This window comes from Megalobrama amblycephala, unplaced genomic scaffold (genome assembly GCF_018812025.1).
Source record: "Megalobrama amblycephala isolate DHTTF-2021 unplaced genomic scaffold, ASM1881202v1 scaffold437, whole genome shotgun sequence".
In the NCBI taxonomy this organism is placed as follows: domain Eukaryota; kingdom Metazoa; phylum Chordata; class Actinopteri; order Cypriniformes; family Xenocyprididae; genus Megalobrama; species Megalobrama amblycephala.
In genome coordinates, this window is record NW_025953379.1 from 82911 (window position 1) to 89701 (window position 6791).

Genomic DNA, 6791 nt, shown 5'->3' on the forward strand with positions numbered 1-6791 from the left:
AGTCTGTTCTTCAGGACAGGATGGCTACAATAGTTACACAGGGTGAGCATCAATAAACTTTGGATGTAAAATAATTTTCTTTAGTCATCTCCCACAGTTATTATTATTAGAGTGCCCTATTGGAAGAGGCTACACTAACACCACACACACACACACACAGTGGTACAGTTAGTTATTCTCTTTTTTTCTCATCACATCGCAGATTGGAAAGGCATTTATTTTCATCAAAACATAAACTTTTCACAATTAAGTGGCATCCATTTGATAAACTTGAAAATACACTCATTTGCAATTAGTAGCTATTATTATGGCATACTTTTTAAATAATTTTTCTTACTACAATACTGAGGTGCAAGTATCTGACACTATTTCCACTAGGTATAAATAGCATCTAACTACTGCAAAAAGTTATTTTTTATATATATAATATATGGATATTTTCACTTAGTGTAAATACCATTTTGCTAAAAATACTCCTATTTTCACTTAGTGCAAATAGTCACTGCCTTATTATTATGCCTTTTGGCTTGTAACTTTTCTGACTGCCATAGGTGGTCTATAGTTTCACCCTTAACTATAAAGATACATTTTAATATCAGCTAAAGTAGCCTGTATACATTATAAATGATCGTCGAACCCCTGTCTAATTTTAGTGTGTGTCACGGAGCCACAAGCACCAGTCCAAGAAATCGGGAAAGATGGCACAGTATGGACTGTTCTCAAATCTGGTGAAGGCACTGGGAGACATCAAGCCCAAAATATTCTCAGTGAGTCCGCTGGCCCCACACCACACGCAAGGCGCAACATCCAAGATAAGATGACAGCTTTTATGTGCTTGTGTGATCGAGGGATGTTGCAGCACATCCGAGAGTGCACAGTGGCTGAAGCCTGCAGAGCCACTGAGGACACAGCCTGGGATATGTCCCTTGCTGAGCTAAAGGCATTCATTGCACTACTTTATGTCAGGGGTGCATACTGTGGGAAAAACATTGACATTGAAAGTTTTTGGTCTGAGGAATGGGGCAACATGTTCTTCATTTCCACAATGTCAAGGAACCGGTTTAGGGAAATCATGCGCTACCTGCGCTTTGATCGGAAGGAACCCTGGCGATGCCGTTTGACCACTGACAAGTTTGCACTCATGGCTGAGGTGTGGCAGAAATTCACACAGAACTGCATTGCATGCTACCGACCAGGGCCAGACATTACTGTTGATGAGCAACTGTTCCCCACAAAGGCAAGATGCAGATTCACACAGTACATGCCCAACACGCCAGATAAATTTGGAATCAAATTTTGTCTGGCAGCAGATGTTGATTCCAAATACATGTTGAACGGCTTTCCATACCTGGGCAAAGATGACACCAGACCAGCCACACAATGCCTTGGTGAGAGTGTGGTGTTGAAGCTGGTGGATCCATTTGTTAGTAAGGGAAGGAATGTCACCACCGATAATTTCTTCACCTCCATCCTGCTTGCCAACTCGCTTCTCCGCAAAAATACAAGCATGGTGGGGACCATCAACAAAAATAAGCGGGGGCTTCCACCTTCTGGTGCTGAAAAGTGATAAAATCACACTGTTTATCAGTGTAAGCCCCGAAGAAATGTCACCATCCTGAGCACTCAACACCAACATGTAGCCATCTCCACAGACAACAAGAGGAAGCCTGAGACGGTGACCTACTACAACAGAACCAAAGTTGGGTTGATGTGCTCGACCAGATGGCTCGCCAATACTCAGTCAAAGGTTATTATTATTATTATTACATTGTCGTAGTAGTATTATAATGGACTAAATAATGCCATAATGTTCACTCTTCCTCTCTGTCGCTCTCTTACCCCCTTTCCACCAGCACGAACCGGGTGCTAGTTCAGAGCTAGTGCTAGTGCCAGTTCGGAGTTGGTTCAACTGACGAGTCTTCTAAGAACCGGTTTGCCTTTCCACGGGCTAGAGAGCAGCACAGAGCCAGGTCTTACGTCAGTGTATACATCTCATATTTCACACAGCAAAGCTAGCGCCGCAGCACGAAACACACCAAGCTTGTTTGAGATGCATCGGCTTCTCGCAGAGCGATCGCCACATGACATCAAAGCTCCGCGAGAACGATCCAAAAGCACAAGGAGTCGTATGCTCTACAAACGCTCCCCCGTCGTATGCTCTACAAACGCTCCTGCTCTACAAACGCACCCGCCGAATCGGTCCGCGTTGCTCCGATGCATCTCGAACATTTCTATCAAAAATCGCGGATGTTTCACTACTGTTGATGCTCATGGCTTTGGAAACGTACATCGGCATCCAAACACGGCTCGCCGTAATTTGTATATAGACGAAGATAACGATCGAGCTGCTATTAGCTCGATTAGCTGCTATTTCAAAAATGGCGGTCACAAGTTTCTTGTTGGTCACGGTAACCCCGCCCCCAGCCCCTGACGCAAGCGGTTCTTACTCCTAGCCCAGCAATGTTTTGGTGCTACTTACGAACCACTTTTCCTGGTTCTGAGCTGGTGCTTTGTGTGAAAGCGAAAGACAAAGAACTGATTTGAAACTAGGCTCTGGCTCCGAACCAGCACTCAAACTGCCTTGGTGGAAAAGGGGTATCTATGTCTGTCTCAAGGTGGCACCCATAGGTGGCCCGTTGCTGTATTTTACAACTTGCTGGATCTTGCTGCTATTAATGCCTGTGTGCTTTACCAGAGCTGCATAGAGAACAACATCCCCAGAAGGGACTTCATGCTTCAGCTGGCCCAGGAGCTGCGTGCTGAGTCGATGGCACCAAAGTGGCACCGCACATGAACATGCCCCTGGACAGTGCAGATTAGCTGAGGAGAATGACTTGCATGGTGAAGGCACAATGCAAACAGAACAAAACGTTTGCCAGGTGCCTGAAGTGTCGGAATGCTGTCTGTGGGAAATGCACAGTCAAAGTAATGAATGTTTGCCCAAACTGTGTTTGAGCAACCTGTAGACCTACTGTAAATAGTCTCACAACACATGTTCAAATGAAGATGTTTTAGCCTACTCATAAATGTTCAAACTTCTGATTAATTATTTAATTATTTATTAATAATTAATAATTATTTAATGTTTGTTTTGTCATTTCTACCATTTATTGTTCGCTACTGTGTTGCTATTTATTCTAGTCTACCCATTTCCTGGCAAAAAAATAAATAAATCCAATCTACGATGTACCATTTTTTGATTACCTGAAGTTTACTGGTGTTGTTCTGTTATTCAAATTATAAATCATAAAACTAAACAAATTAATAATTAATTAGGTGAAGCTGTTTGCTTGAATTTGTCATCGCATCATCCTATGCAGTTTGGTGAATTATTATTGTTCATTATTGTCTATAGGCTATTTTAGACATTTAAATAACATGGGTTATCTTAATATATGATTAATTATAATATTACACCACCCAAATATGTATTTACTTCCCTCTTATTCTCTTTTTCAGTGCAGATTTGTTTAGCTTATATTGACTGTTATAAAAAGTGATTAGTGTAGCCTGCATAAAAAAAAGCCTTGAACATAAAACAACAGGACAAAAATATAGTTGATGACTAGACATAATCATGTCATGACTCTAGACACAATTGCTTGAATTGTCATTAACTTTGTCATTTTTGCCACACAGGTGAACTTTGAGGAATACAATGGTGTAATCACTTTTGTAAATACTGGCAATGTGCACTGGAAGTTTTTTGGTGAGTGAAAACACTATGATCTTTATTTAAACTAATGTGCAAATATGTTCTGTACTATACCTTAATAAGCCAGGTATTGTTTATATTGTGTATATATGATTGAGCTTATGTTTGGGTACACTGTTAAATATTGGTTAATTTACACCTAAATTTCAACATGATTAACCTGTTATTTTTAATAACCGCGCCTTACTGTTAATTTTAGGAAATATATGGTAAATAACATCTAATTTTTGTTATTTAACCGCAAAATCGAAAATTCAAGCAAAGATGTCGGATAGAGTAAGATGGTCTGGTATGTTTGGAGATAAATGCCGATATGCAATTTTATGCTTATTATAAAAAAGTTATTATTTATCAGTGGAGAAGTTAGCAATTTCATTTAGTTTTTTTAGGTTAAACAAAGACTGATTCAATCAATAGTCGACGCAATCCATTACTAACAAGCTAAATATTGTATGCATTTACTGGATGAAGATTAGACTAATTAAACATCTGATTTCTCTACTGCAAATGTTATCAAGAATAACCTTGCATAGCCTATTCCACAGACAGAAATAAGAAAGTTTGCGGTGTTTTCTGTGCATGCGCAAATGTGTTTGTTATCGTGGGTGTAATAGCCTTTTATTACCCTATTAATACCCTACACTCCGGATTTTACGCGAGACGGCCTATACATTTAGTTGAGGAACTGCGCTCCCAATGTGTGTTTGTGTGTGTGTGTGTGTGTGTGTGTGTGTCTCCCCTTTTCTTTCTGAACACGGTGTAAATATCCGTATGACACGCAGCACGCTGGCAGGCGCCACTTTATTTGGCGCCACTATCTGAAATACCTGTTCATACAGTATTTTTTTTTTTTTTTGCATTCTGGGAAGGAGCTTAGAAGAAGGCATTTGAACCTGCAACGAAAACGGAGGTCCATGTCGGAAGATCGCGGTGGTTACATCGACCAAAATCACAATAATCCGGTGAGATTAAAGAGTTTCTTGAAAGTCATGCATAGTTTTAACATCTATCAGTGATGTTGATATATACTTAACGCCACAGACTTAACATTACACCACATGAAATCAAGTAACTTAGCTAACCAATGAACCATGCAAAAATGCAGTTGCCAGCTAGCAACATACAGTGCATAATTGAAGGATTTCAGCATGTTCATACCTCCAGTTTGGCAGACTTCTTTGACAAGTTGAAAGAGAAGCTTTTAGAACTGAATATTCCACAAACTAAGATAGATTAAATAATTCATAGTCTCAGTAAAGAGGATCTCATCACTCTATACAATGAAGGACCACTGAGATGAGACAAAACAAGAAAAACATTCTACAAGCAGCATTTTGATTACACTGAGCCAATACAGATTTATCTGGGAACTGATACTGCTGGCAAAGAGCGCTTTTGTCTGTATGTGCCTATCAAGGAGACATTGCAAACCCTTCTCAGACAATCCAGTGTTAAAGTACAGTGCAGCCAAGCAAGATGTCACAACAATGATGACATGGTTTTGGAGGATATGTTGGATGGAAGAGGTGAAAGAAAATTCTCTCTTAAAAAGCACTTCTTCACTGTCTCTCATCCTTTACCAGGATTCATTTGAAGTTACAAATCCACTTGGCTCAGGGAAAAAAAACACAAGATCTTAGCAGTGTATATGAGTCTTGGTGAGTTACAGCCACACAACCGCTCCCTTGTAGATCCGATGCAGTTGGTCCTTCTGTGCAGAGAGAATGACTTGAAGACTTTTGGACCTGAGAAGGTGTTTTCAAGTATTATTACTGACCTCAAAGATTTGGAAGATGCGGGTATTGATACAGATGATGGCATTAAAAAAGCATCTTTAGGACTTCCGGTGTGGAGCTAATGTAGATGGCTGCTTGAAAGAACCTCTCTTAATCGGTTGACTCAAATCCCCTCGGAAATTACCATTAGAAAGCTCAATTAACAGCGAGAGTGAACATGGAAGGGGAGAAACAAAAAAGGGGTAAAAGCAAAATAGGCTCGAAGCGGGAAAAGGGAGAAATATCCGAAGATATCAACGGCGGTGAAGAGGGCCGTGGAAAAGATGGCGAGCAAGGGACAGCCAACGAAAAAGTAGCTGACATAACGGCCTTCCGAGACGAGATTAGAGCGTTCAGAGTGGATCTTAAGAGAGACATGGACGAATTTCGTCTTGCTCTTCGGGAAGATATGCGGAAGGAGTTGAACGAGTTCAGGGAAGAAATTAACCAGAAAATGAAAGAATTTTCAGGCGACCTGCAAGCTACCACAGTCAGAGTGACAGAAATGGAACAACGTATTGCTGATACCGAGGAATGGAATGGAGCGGCGGGTGATGCACTTCTGGACGTATTGGAGAAACAAAGAGAGATGCAGGCAAAGTTAACCGATTTGGAAGCTCGCTCCAGACGGAACAACCTCCGCATATATGGAATCCAAGAGGGAACTGAGGGGAGTAATCTGGTGGAGTTTGTGGCGGGCCTTATAAAATCGGAGTTGGGACTGCCGCTAACGGTTACGGAGCTCGGTATACAGCGCGGTCATAGAGCGCTCGCTCCAAAGCCCCCCGTGACGCACCACCTAGATCAGGGGTTCTCAACCTTTTGCAAGCTGGGCCCCCCCAGAGCTGATTCATTGGGAGACGTATCAGGGGCTAATCAGTCGGGACTTAGGCACGATCTGTAATTAAACAAACAAAATAATTATTTTGCAGACAATTCAGATTTTATTTTAATACTTAACGATTGTAGTCCTCGTCAGTGTGTGTGTGTGCATGTGTCTTAGTCGCGTGGGTAGTTTTAGCTAAGTGTAGCTACTGCCTAGCAGTTAAAAAAAAATTACTGGCTAGGGCTGAGATTTGCTCTAATCTTTAAAAAGAATGTTTGTGGGTTTAGGGTTTGTAGTAAAGGCCTATGTAAATCGAGATTGATAAAAGACTAGCGAGAGCTGGCACAAGTGAACTTGGCAAGAGACTAGACTAGAGTGAATGGAGAGCTATGTCGTGAGTCAATTTAAATGCAGTTCATAAAATAATTTATTTTTGTGTGAGAGTGAACATTTACATTTACACCCCGCTCTGTAA